This window comes from Diceros bicornis, unplaced genomic scaffold, assembly GCF_020826845.1.
Source record: "Diceros bicornis minor isolate mBicDic1 unplaced genomic scaffold, mDicBic1.mat.cur scaffold_360_ctg1, whole genome shotgun sequence".
Taxonomy (NCBI): Eukaryota; Metazoa; Chordata; class Mammalia; order Perissodactyla; family Rhinocerotidae; genus Diceros; species Diceros bicornis.
This window is the reverse complement of record NW_026691231.1, coordinates 63505-77500: the sequence shown is the minus strand read 5'-3', so window position 1 is coordinate 77500 and position 13996 is coordinate 63505.

Here is a 13996-nt window from a genome sequence, read left to right as displayed (position 1 = left end):
TCGGTGAGGGGAGGCGCCGGCCGCGGTAGGCAAAGGGCGGCTCTGCCCACACGCAAACGGTGGTCACACCACCGGCTACCACGCGCGGAGAAGGAGGGGCAGCAGCTGGGGGATCCGGGAACCCCAAAGGCACCCTCTCGGATCGCTAGAGAAGGCTTTCTCGCCGAGGGCGCGTCGCACCCACCCATCGTCCCCCGTCGGGACCGCGAGGGCACTCCTGGGTGCCGGGGCTATGCGGGGGTCTGCGGTATGGGTAAGCACGGGGCAAATGCGAGCGTTCGCGGTCAGGGCCACGAGCCCGCGCTTCCACGGGCTCCTCCTCTCGTCTGACATCACGGGGCTCATCAAAGCTTTACGGGGCACCCGCGACGCCTGGAACTCAGAGCTTCCGTCAGGTGAAACCGACAAAGAAGCAGAGAGCCCAAAGGAGGTGCCAGCTAACCGGCACCCCTCGAAAGACAGCCAGCGCCATGCCGCTGGCTCGGCCCGCCGAGATCGCTCAACGCACCCGCGTGCCAGCCCCAGCGACGGAGGACACACGGCGTGCACCCAGCCAGTCAGTCTCCACGCGGCAGGCCGGTGGGACGACGAGGCACCCGCCCCCGCGAGGGGAAACGGGCACGCCTCCCCTACCGACTGGACCCCCGTCTCGCCTCAGACACACCATCGTAGCGGTGACCCGAAGGGGTCGCTGGAAACGGGAAACGACACCACCGCTCGGCCTCAGGCACCTGACGGACGACCTGGAGCGCTCCAGGGGCACCACCAAGGACCGGGCGACACACACCCACACACCCGGGGGAGCGTGTGGTGCGGCGGCGGCACGGCCCACCCCACCTCGGGGAGGCCCACTCGCCAGACGCGGCCGAGAGGCCACGCGGAGTGTCCACTGCGTCACAAAGACCTCGGCCCCACCGACGCCACAAGGCAGAGGGCGGGAGAGCGAGGTCGGGCCGGGTTCCGCACCCCTGCCTTCCACACACCACCGACGGGCGGGGAGGAGAGGCGAGGGGCCCGTGGGCAGAGCGAGAAGAGCGGGCCCGTTTGACACAAACGCCCGTCCCTCGCCTGGCACGGCTTAGGCCCGGCCCAGGAGAGCGCGACATCACCACATCGATCACCACGGCGCGACACGCCTCACGGAGACAACGACAAGAACAGCGGCAGTCACCGAGGGAGAGACTGCCTCAGCCTCACCGCTTCCCCCCCACCCCCGAGTCGTGCAGCAGCGGGCCACGACCCCAGGAGGTGAACGCCTGACACGCGGTGGCGCGGGAGCCCGAGGCGTGGGGTAGTCGCGACCGCACCGGGGTTGCCTGCGGCGGGGAGCGCACCGGGTAGAGGACCCGCGCCACCTCCCCCGCCGCCCTCGGGTGCTGGAGACCGGAGGCGGCACCGCGGATCGGGACACCTGGGACGCACAGGAGCCGGCGCGCAGGCCCAGCCCAGGCGGGCGGGCTCAAGTGGCAGGGGCAGAACCGGGCCTCCACCCCACGGTCACAGCCCGGAGCCCCGCCACGCGCGTCCAGAGGCCCAACGACTCCCAGGCGACAAACGTCCGGAGACAGCGTGTCAGCACCTATCTGGCAGCGAAAAACGACCATTTCGGGCGAAAGAATGGCCGCACCAGGCGACGGGGCCCACCCACGGATCACGGCGGCACCCCTTGGATCACGGGCCCGGTCACCAGGCCCCCGGCACCACCCCATCGCCACCAGCCCCGGAGCCCCCGCGACCATCTGGTCGACCCCGGAAGTGCGGCGGCAGAGGGGGCGCGGGGGCACGCGGGACCCGCGCCCGGCCGGGTACACCCTCGCCGTCTCGCCCTCGAGGGCAGGCGGCCGGTCCATCCTCCTCTCCGGGGCAGGACTTGGGGAAAAAAAAGATTCCTCAGAGGCGCCCCAGGCGACCGGGCCCCACACGGGCAGGCCGGCGTCCGTCCACGTGCCCCCCTACCCCACCCGGGGCTCCACCTGCCTCTCGAGCCGGTCCCCACCTCCGGACCCAGAGGCTTTCGGAAAACTTGGCGATAGAAACCCAGCGCGACGACCCGGACCCACGCGGTCACGTGTCCGGGACGGGGACGCCCTCTCCCCGGCCCACCCTCGAGGGCGGGGGCCGGTCCGCGCTCTCCTCCGGAGCGGGACTTGAAAAACATCCCTCGGAGTCGCCTCCGACGACCGGGCCGCCACCACGGACGGCCCGGGCCGGTCGGTCCCCACCGCCAGAGCGGGACTCGGAAAACGCGGTGAGAAAAGTCGAGTCCGACGACCCGGAGCCACCCGTGCCCGCGGCCGAGCCGCCGCCGTCTCGCCCTCCACGGGCCTCCCCGCAAGGCCCGGGCCGGTCCCCGACCTCCGGAGCGGCGCGCGAGCAAGAAACCGGTGACACGGAGGGCCCGACGACCCGGGCCGCACGGGGGACGCCAGCCGGGCTCGGGAACCCCCCCCACCTCGCCGGCCCCGGTCGGTCCCCGAGGGTCGCAGTGGCACCGGCGTCTGCTGGTCGACCCGTCCGGGCGGCCCCGCACACCCGCCGGCCTCGAGGAGCGCGGCGACAGCCACCTCCCCACACTCTCCTGCACGTCCAATCTCCGCCCGGCGGACGACGCGCCCGCGCCCCGGCACGACCGGGACCGATCCCGCCACTGCCACCGGCCTCCCGGAACTCCGCCTCGGTCACCGCGGCCACGTCACCTCCCTTGCCGAGGTCGCCGGAGCTCCGGAGGACAGAAACGATATAAAAGCGGCCGCCAGGTGGCACCGGACAACCGGCGCGAACGTCAGCGGGACGGATCCGGATCCCTGGCCGGCCGGGGCGCGCAGCCGGGCCGCCTGGCGGCCCGACCCCGTCCCGACCCACCCCGGGTCCCATCTCCCGGCCCGGCGCGGCCAGGGGGCATCCGCCTCGGGGCTCCCAGCCGGCACGGCGCGACCCCGGCCGCCGGAGAGGGACTCGGAAAACGTGTGTGTTTCGGGCGCTCGCCCGTGAGGGGACGGGGAACATTCCCTCAGAGACGCCAGCAGGGGCGCCGGGACTGCCGGCACCGGCTGGCTTCCCGGGGTGGCCCCGGGCGCTTCCCGGGCGCTTCCCGGGCTCCCGGGAGGACTCAGGGAAACGCGGCGGGCGGGGCACCGCCAAAACGAAACCGGGCGAGTCGTCAGAGGACGACGACGACAGGGGAACGACGGAGCAACTGTCCGCATCCCGTCACTTCCAACCCGCGACGGCTGCCCAAGGCGGGCAGGCAAAGCCCAGAGGCCGCCGGGGAAACGACGGCGACGCCTGACCGCACGGAGGTTGAAGAGACACGAACGTGTCTCCCTCCGCGCGGGCCGCGACACAGTCCCGAGACAGCGCGCGGGGCTGGGGAGCGTGGGTGCAAATGCACCAGTGGCGACCAGAACATCGATGTCAGCGGTCCTTACCGTCGTGACAAGCGAGCAGACCCACAGAAAGTGGTGGGGGGTGGGGGAAGAGACTTCACAGCCATCCGCTCAACAGATCAGGTTCCAGTACGTCCGTACAAGGCCACGCTGCCTCGTTTTGTCCCCGCGGGTCGGAGTGCCATCGGTGGCTGCTGGTCGACCCCTACGGGCGGCCTCACAACCAAGCCGTTCCGGTGTAGAGCGCCGACCGTCACCTCCCCCTAGGGCTCTGCGTCTCCAATCTCCTCCCAGCGGACGTCTCGCCCGCACGACACCCCGACCGTGACCGATCCTTCTACTGCCACCGACCTCCCGGAACTCTACCTCCCTCACCGAGGCCAAGCCAAGTCCCTTGTTGATGTCGCCGGAGCTTCGGAGAACAGAAACGATATAAAAGCGGCCGCCAGGCGGCACCGGACAACCCGCGCAAACGTCAACAGCACGTATCAGGATCGCGGGCCCCCCGGGGTGCAAGAATGTAGCAAAGGCACAGAAATTAGTATCAATTCTCCAAAAAAAAAAAAAAAGTTTCACCACATCTATACAACGCAACACTGTTTCTCAGTGTGTGTGCATGTTTGAAATTAGGTAAATATTGATGTTAAACATTCCGTAAAATTTAAAAAAATGTCATAGGACTTTGTTTGGTATTTGAAAAATAAGTGTTCAAGTAAGAAACTTAACAACTTTATATGAAGTGTTTGTACAGCTTTCTATACCCACCAGAAGTAAACAGAATTTTTGGTTCTCCCGCACTTTTGTGAACAGTTTGGGCGGTACAAAAATATTAGCCGTCTTTATAGCAGTGTAGTGGTATCTCATTTTGTTAATAGTTTGTATTTTACTAAAGACTAATCACATTGAGTACTTTTTTACGTATTCACAATCCATCTTCTTTGTTATAGTGTATTTTGAATTCTTTTGCCTGATTTTATTAATTTCTCTTATTTCAAGATTTCTTTATATACTCTGAGCATAAATTCTTTATCAGAGATAAGATTTGCAAATCTTCTTTCTCCCAGATTGTCACTTGTCTTTTCATTCTCTTCATTGTGTATTTTCTTTGCTATCATGTGTTGTCATAGTTCTTTCTTTTTTCTGTTTCTTTTTTTTTTTTTGGTGAGGAAGATCAGCCCTGAGCTAACATCTACCAGTCCTCCCCTTTTGGCTGGGGAAGACCGGTCCTGGGCTCACATCCATACTCACGCATCTTCCTCCACTTTATATGGGACGCCACCACAGCATTGGTTGACCAGTGGTGCGTCAGTGCGTGCCCGGGGTTCCCAGCCGGCGAAACCAGGGCCGGTGCCGCAGCGGAGCATGCGCACTTAACTGTTTTGCGCCAGCGGGCGGGCGCCTGTCATAGTTCTTTCTAAATTTAGATCAGCTTCCAATATTTTATCCTTTGCAATTTCTATGTCGTGAACTGTTTCTAAGAATTCCTGTAGTGTGGACATTTGTACCAGTATCTCTTCTCTGGGAGGTCTTCAGCCTGTCCTCATTTATGTTAATACGCTCACCCACACTCCCTACCTCTGGTTGCATGTCTATAGTCTCCCACATGGTGGCAGTGTTGTCCTATCTATGCTCAGCTGCCTCCTAACCTCACCCAAGTTCTCCTCCAGCATCAGCACTTGTTTTTTGGACTCTTAGCCGTCTTAGACAATTCCCTCTTTTGATTATTCACTTTTGGAGGGAGACAAGGAGACAACATAACTGCACACTTTGCTGTGTGTGTGACCTGGACAACAGATAGACACCAAGCAATCACGAATAGGCTTTGCAAGCAGTGGAGGGATTGGTCACTGACTGTGTTGCACATTTGATATTCAGTGGTAGTAATTTACAGACCGGACAGGCAGCAGTGAATTTTATACTTCATGCTGTTATAATTAATAAACTGTGGTGATTGAAATTTGAACCACGTTGTTGTGGAACTGGTGTTATTTAACTACACCATAGTCACTGAAATTTGTGCCTGCTAAAATCATGCAAATTGAGGACTCTTTCTCTCAGATAGAATAGGGATACAGAGAGTAAAATCTGACATTGCGCAACTGCCTTTGCCTGTTGGCCAGTTACATATCTAGAAGAAGCTGATAAGAGGTCAACCTACAACTTTGGCACATAGACAAGGCTGGGGGAAAAATATTTGAGTCCAGAGACCACTGAGGCTGACATTTTGGTTTGCTACTTAGAAATTAGGAGTAGGAGCCTGAGCAGCCATATTTTAGGAGAAAAGGGAGCCGAAAGATATTAAGCCCTTGTAAGATCTGCATCTCAACTTTCAGCTCTCTTGTTGGCCTGCAGTAATCTCAGTCCCTAAAATTGGATTAAGGAGATTCCAGAGTAACGGTCCCCCCTCAATCACTGGAAGAAGAGATTTTAGTCCTCAAAATATTTCTAAATTAATTTTGTGAAAAATTGTGTAGATTATAATCAAAGATAACTAGGCTAATGAGAGGACTTGACATCATAAAGAAGAGCAGGAGAAACAAACAATAATAGACCCAGACCAGCAATGGATCCAGATTTTGGGATTACTAGGCACTAGCTGTGGAGCCCAAGTCTTGGTTACAGAAGTATGTGCCAAGAACTGAATATTGTGTCCCTCAAATTCATGGTGTTAAGCCCTAATCCCAAAAGTGATAATATTTACAGGTGGAGACTTTGAGAGGTAATTAGGTTTAAATGAGATCATGAGGGTGAAGCTCTCATGATGAAATTAGTGCCCTTATATGAATGGAAAGAGAAGAAACTCCTCTTTCTCTCTGCCATATGAGGACACAGCCAGAAGATGGCTGTCTAAAATTCAGGAAGTGGGCCCTCACCAGACACTGAATCTGCCAGCACCTTGCTCTTAGACTTCCATGATCCATAACTGTGAGAAATAAATATGTGTTGTTTTAAGCAACCAGTCTGTGGCATTTTGCTATAACAGCCTTAATGGACTAAGATGCTATGTGTAATTTTTCAGGCCTGACTATCGGCAATTACACAGGCTTTACTTAACTGGACTCATGGGGGAAGCTTCCCTCACTACACCAGAATTCGTCTGCAGTCTCTGAGGGGAGGTGCAGTCAAGGACTCAGGCCCCACTGGCCAGGCATGCCCTTCCCATATTTGCATTCATAGCCCCGACACTTGCATTTCTGTGTCTCTTTCTCTGAATACTCAGGTGGAGGTCTTCTGCAGGCAACTCTGCCTAGGTCTGCTTATGGAGGGAAGAGGGGCAAACCTTGAAGACACTTTCCCCTACTCTGATTCAGTACTTGGAACTTTTCCACCTCTAGCCCATCCCCCTAAGCCTCTCTCTGACTCCAGGGTTTATAAAAAAAAAATGAGGCCTTTTGTTTGGGGGTCTCGGAAGAGTAAGACCACCCCTGCTTCTGTGCTGATTCACAAAACAATCACCCAATGTACCATTCTATGGGGGAAAATTAAACAGGAAGAGTCTTAGTCTCTTGCTTACACAACCACAGTAACTAATTAAAGGCTTCATTCTCTTATTTTTGGTTTGTTGTTTTCATTAGCTACTCTGACAACTGGCAGTTCAGCTCTCTCTCTCCCAGGCAAGTGGATCTCCTGACACTAGATTTATATAACTCTGCTTACTAGATTCATGGTAATAAAAAACAAGGTTAAACATTTTGGCAGAACAGTGGAACATATCCATTAAAAGGACAAAGAAAATTAAAAAAATTAAAACAAAAATTCTAAAATTGAAATGTAAATAATATTGAGAACAAAATGGATGTGCTTAAAATCGCACATCTTAGAAAGAGCTAAAGAAAAAATAGTAAACAGAATAAATGCCAGAAAAGAAGTCCAGAATAAAGCCTAAGGAGGCAAAATTGTGAAGAAAAGAGAGAAATTATAAGAATACAGTAAAAAAATTTTAAAAAGTATTAATTGGAATCACAGAGGTTAAAGAAAAAAATGAGCAGAAGCAATATTTCTCAACAGCAAAAATAGAAGCTGGATCACAAAGGAAAGATAGATTTAACGTGCTAAAAGTATATAATGACCAATCCAAGAATTGTATACAAAGCAAAAATATCTTTTGGAAAGAAAGAGGAAATAACAACATTTATAGAAAAGCAAAAACTGAGATTTATCATTAACATACCAAACTAAAGGATAATTGTGAAGAATATTTTTTAAGAAGAAAGAAAATCCCAGATAATAAGATGGAGAAGCAGAAACAAGTGAAGAATAACAAAATTAATATATATGTGGGTAGCTACAAATGAATAAAGAATGTACATAAAAATGATAATATGTGACATGCTTTTAAGTAAATAAATAAAATTATATATATATGTATGCAATTTAAGTACACAGCAATAATGCCTTTGAAGTCAGAAGTCAGGAAGAGTCCTTGCACTCTCTGGGAAGAAGATGTAAGTACCAATTAACTATAGATTTTGTTAAATAAAGGTAGACAATTAAATAATACAAAAATATATATAACTTAAAAACTGACATGAAAAATTAGAAAAATTAAATCAATTGGAAAGGAGAAAAGAAAGAAAACAATTAACACATAGAAAAGGCATAGGAAACAAAGACTTAAGCTCAAATAGATCAGTAATTACATTAACTGAAAATGGTCTACTTTTATTAAAATAAAATGTAGACAGTTTTAATGAGAAATATATGTAAATATTTACATTACAGAGGGTAAAATGTATGGGAAAAGATAGAATATGTAAATTCTATGACCCAGAAAACAGATAGAAGTTTATTAATAAAAAAGTAGATTCAAAGGCAAAAACTATTACTAGAGATGAAAAGAAAGCTTAGTAAAGATGTAAGGTTCAATTCAAGAGAAAAACATAATTTTACATTGTATGTACCTAATAATTGACGGAACCACAGGAAAATGGACAAAGCTACAATAATGAGGGATACAATAAACAATGGTTCCAATTATGTAGTGGAATAAGACAAGTGGATTCTATCATTTATATGAATAGTTAGAAGATGAAGAATGTGGAAGACATCATTAGAAAAGAATAAAGTAGCAGAACTATATGTAGATTATCAAGTCTCATGATAAAACTACAATAATCAGAATCTGATAGTCTTCAACTAAAGATGAACAAATATGCCAGTGGAACAGAACAGACCATGAAAATATTCCATGTGCATCTGAACACTTTCTTCTTTCTTTCTTTTTTTGGTGAGGAAGATTGTCCCTGAGCTAACATTTGTGCCAGTATTCTCCTATTTTGTATGTGGGACACCGCCGCAGCATGGTTTGATGAGCTGTGTGTCGTCTCTGCACGAGATCTGAACCATAAACCCCAGGCTGCTGAGGCAGAGCATGCAAACTTAAACACTACACCACCGGGCCGGCCCCCCTGAACACTTTCTTTTGGACAAAGGTGGCATTGCACAGGTGTTGGGGAATGGGAATCTTATTAATAAATGGGGATGGGACTTTTGGGTTTGCATACAGAAGAAAAATGGAGCTAATTCTTATCTCACACTATTCACAAAAATTGGCTGCAACTGTATGGTGAAATTATAGGTGAAAGGCAAATTAAGATTTTTTCTTAAAAAATGTCAAAGAATATTCTCATGATTTTAGGATACAGAAGATACACTTGCTTGATTTGCTTCTATCCAAAAAAATTACTCTTAATTTTGTCTCCCATGTTCTTTACTTATCTCCCACCATTTGTCCTTCATAGCTAAATTACTTGTTAAACAGTCAAAGATCATTGACTCCTTCCACATTCACTTCTTGGCTTGCTACCATCCCCACCATCCCGAAGCTGCTCTCTCCAGAGGAGTGACTTTTCCCTTTAGCCAACCCCTGGCCAAACCAAACGTTCCTTTCAGTCCATTTCCTACTTACCCTTCTCTCCTTCACTAGACTGTGAGCTCCTTGAGAACAAAAACTATCTTTTTCATCCTCATGTATCCACTCTGCAGCAGAGTGTAAGCACACAACAAGGGCTCAGTTGTATCATTTTCCTGAACTCGTCTGAAATCCTCAGCTTTCATGGCAGCATTTCCCCCCATGTTAGCTCCTTGTCGTTTTGCTCCATGAGTTTATCATAATTTCCCTCCCCTTTAAAAGTTGGGGTCTACATGTGAACTTTGACTCTATTCTTCTTAGTCTCCACTCACGGTGGGTTATCTCAGCTGAAGGCAGAGACTCAGTTACTACCCATATTGCTTGCAATGCCACAAATCTTTTTCTCCTTTGCAATCATCCATGGATTTCTGATCATTACTACACTTCTCAATCTATATGTACAGATAACATAACATCTCCAATTCAGCACATTTAAAACTGAACTCGTTATAACTAACTCATCCCTAAAACTTTCTTCGTTTCCAGTGTTCCCAGAATTAGTGATACCACCTTTGGTTACTCAAGCCAGAGCAATGGGGCATATATTTTCAATAGTTTTCCTGATTGCATCTACTTAACATCCTTCCAGCTAGCCTCATTTCTGCTGCATGTGACTGTCTCAGTTGAGTCCCTCGTCGTTTTTTTGCCTGAAATATTACATCTGATTTCCTTGCTTCTGGTCGTGCCCTGTTCTTATCCATTTCTCACACAACTCCTAAGGTGCTCATTCTCAAGGTAAACAATTGATTTACTATTCTGTGTCAATTTCTACCCATTGCTTACAGAATACAGTGTGAACACCTTAGCAAGACACACCTGATCCTCCTCGTAGTCTCAGCCTGCTTGTTCGTGTAGCATAGTTCCTTGTCAGTTCTACAAACTCACTCTGAAAATGCCTCACTAAACCATATGCACTTCCCTCAGGCAGGCAGTGACACTTTGATTTTTCTGTTTTCTTTAGTCATGTGCCCCCCTTGATGCATCCTTCAACTCCAGATGACTCTCATTATCTCCTCTGTCAATGAACAACATGAGGCAGTAAGAGGCACCCATCTCTGCTTCATATTATGTTACGGATATCTTTGCATCATAGCAATGTTACTGTTATTTCCCCAGCACTCTTCTCAATATTTAGTACCTATTAGGTAATCAATTCAAGTGTTTGATGAATTGCTAATTTATAGTTCTATATATATGATTAATTTAATTGACTGTTTTGTTGTCATTGACTCTATCTTATTTATTGAACTCCCAACAACATCTAAAATGATTCTTTTCAAATAGCATGTATTCATTAAGTCTATATTAAATGGATATTTCTGTAGTCTTTTGCTTATGTGACAGATTTATTTTGATTTCTTCACTTATTGCATTCAGAATTTTTTAGACATTAATAAATATATACAGACTCTACGTTTGGATTCAACCACAGTTTTCTTATTATTTAGCAGATTTTCAAAATGAAATTAAAGTTTAGGCTTTTGAAAGTAAGCCTGGTTTAATATACCCAATTCCCATGACGAGTTTTTAAAGCTCTTGGGCAATAACTTTAAAATATGATACACTATGCACAAAGATTAAATTTCCTATGTTCAATCCTTGATCTTTCTGGATTATAACATATTCAGGATCGATTAATAAAAATAAAAAGTTTAGAGTCAATCCTAGGATGGTAACATTTTTTTGGCCTTATGCAGATATAATAAAGTGACCATAATGCTGTCTAAGCCATTGGGGACAAGTTAGCATTTTCTTGGTGGTCCTTATCACACTTATCTTTACGCTTGGTGGCTAATATGGGGTTGATACTTGCCATGGCTGCTTTGGATTATAATGATGATTACCTCCTGTATGAGTGTCAATGAAATCATACTCCAAATTTTGAGATATTTTGTTAAATGTCCTTTGCTAAACACATTACAAACGTCCACTTCTATACCATGGATTTTCCAGGTAAAACGAACCATAAATGCTGAAAGAATTCTGCTTACTTTTAAAAACAATCACAAATTTTAATGTCTGATAAAATGAGGACCACAGTTTTAACCCTGACACTTTTACAAAATTAATATACTTTAATTTTTACAGCAGTTTTAAGTTTACAGAAAATTGGGCAGATATTACAAGAGTTTCCATATATCTTCATTCTCTCCTGCTCACAGTTTCTGACATCAACATCTTACATTAGTGTGGTACATTTGTTACCATCGAGGAATCAATCTTGATAGATTATTGTTAACTAAACTCCACAGTTTACATTAGTTTTCTGTTGTACAGAAGGTTCTATGGTTTTGACAAATTTATAGTGACAAGTATCCACCATTACAGTATCATACTACATAGTTCACCAGCCTAAAAATTACCTGTGCTCCACCTATTTATCTCTCTCCACCTCCCCTGAACCCCTGGTAATGACTGATCTTTCTACTGTCTCCACAGTTTTACCTTTTCCAGAATGTCATATAGCTGGAAATATATAGTATGTAACCTTTACAGACTGGCTTCTTTCAGTAAGCAATGTGCTTTGAAGGTTCTTCCGTGTTTTTGAATGGCATGACAGCTCATTTTTTTTTTGTGCTGGTTAATATTCTATGCTATGGAGTTATCTTATCACATTTTACTTACCAATTAACCTTTTTTTTCTTTGCAGGGAAAGATTCACCCTGAGCTAACATCTGTTGCCCCAGTGAAGGGTTGTCTATCCTAGTTGTAAGTCCTTCTAGTTCTTGTATGTGAACCCCTGCCACAGCATGGCAACTGACAGATGAGTGGTGTGGTTCTCTGACCAGGAAATGAACCTGGGCCCCCAAAGTGGTGAGACCACCGAACTTTAACCATCAGGGCTGGCTCTCCATTTACTTTTTGAATAACATTTCAGTTGCTTCTAATTTTTGACAATTTGGAACAAAGTTGCCATGAGCATTTGTGTGCAGGTTTTTTGTGGATATCTTTTCAACTGATTTGAGTAAACAGCTAGCAGCAAGATTGCTGGATTATATGGCAAGAGTATATCTTTTTTTAGAAAATGCCAAACTGTCTTCCGAAGTGGCTGTACAATTTTGCATTCCTACAAGTAATGAATGAGAGTCCCTGTTGCTCCACTTCCTTGCCAGCATTTGTTGTTGTCAGTGTTTTTGAATGTTCTTTATCAAATCAAATAATTCCCCCCTCTATTCCCAGTTTGCTAACATTTTGTAAGATAAATGAGTGTGGTCTTCTCTCAAATGCTTTTTCTGCATCAATTGATATGATCATATGATTTTTCTTCTTTTTTTTCTGTTGACATGATGGATTACATTAATTGATATTTGAATTTTGAACCAGCCTTATATACTTAAAATAAATCCCACTAGGCCATGGTGTATAATTCTTTTATATATTGCTGGATTTGATTTGGTAATATTTTGTTGAATAATTTTGCATCTATGTTTATGAGAACTTTTGGTCTGTAGTTTTCTTTTCTTGTAAGGTCTTTGCCTGGTGTTGGTGTTAGAATAATGTTGTCCTCACAGAATGAGTTAGGAAGTGTCATTTATCACTGGTAAGAGACTAATGTGTTTGATTTCATGGGGTGAGGTAATGGGAGCTCCATGTTTGCTTCTCCTGGACTGTGTCATAGGTGCTTCTTCTCTTGGCTGATTTAAATCTGTACTCCTTCTTTGTGATAAACAAAAACTGTGATTATAACAGCTTTCAGTGTGTTATGAGAGTCTTTCCAGTTGTTTATCAAACTTCAGGGTGAGTTTGTGAATCCAATGAAATTTCAGTTGGTGTCAGAATTGAGAGAAGTCTTGAAGACCATTATCTTAAACTTTACAGTAAGCCTAAACTCTACACACCCTTGATTACAATTTGTAGAGGAGATATTCAGAGCTGGTTCAGAAAAAGGTAATGGCTAGCTAAGGATGTTCAAAACCAAATTTATTATGTCAAACTAACAAATAAAATAAGATAGTAAACCAAAATCAGAGACCACTGATTATCTAACCCTTGTGAATTTCATTATACCTTATACAGTCTTCTAATATTACATGAGTCATATTTTTTTTTGTATTTTATGTACATGAGTCTGTCCCTTGTTAGACTAGTAGCTCATCAAGGAGAACAAATATGTTTTACTTACCATTTTTCTCTACTGCATAGATTAAATCCCACGACACAGAAGCACTCAAGAAAAAACTGAATGAATAAGTAAAAAGTTTTTAAAAATGCATTCAGAGGTATGTGGCTCCTTCATAATTTCCATTAAATATTAGAAGAATCGTAGACTCTCTTAAGCATAACATCTTAGGGCTGAGAGGGTTGTTACAGGTCTTCAGGTGCTACTCCACTGAACCAAGACCCTCCTCTTCCCTGTACCGTCTGAAGACTCAAGGTGGTGGAATACTCACTCTCTTCTGAAGCCTTTCATTCTTCTTTGAAGAGCTTAAATTAGAAAGCTGTGGATTGAGACAGTGTCAAGACGGCAGTGTGGGGAGACTTTGAACTCACTTCCACCCATGGACACAATAAATTTACAACTACTTTTGGAATAATTACCCCTGAGGGAGAACTGAAAACTAGATAAAAAGAACCTTCACAACAAAGGACAGGACTGACTGAGGTGGAAGAGGCAGAAATTCCTTTATGGAGAGAAAAAGCCACCTACAAGCCACAGTGCTTCACAGCTGGCTGGGAGCAATCTTAAAGTATGAAACCT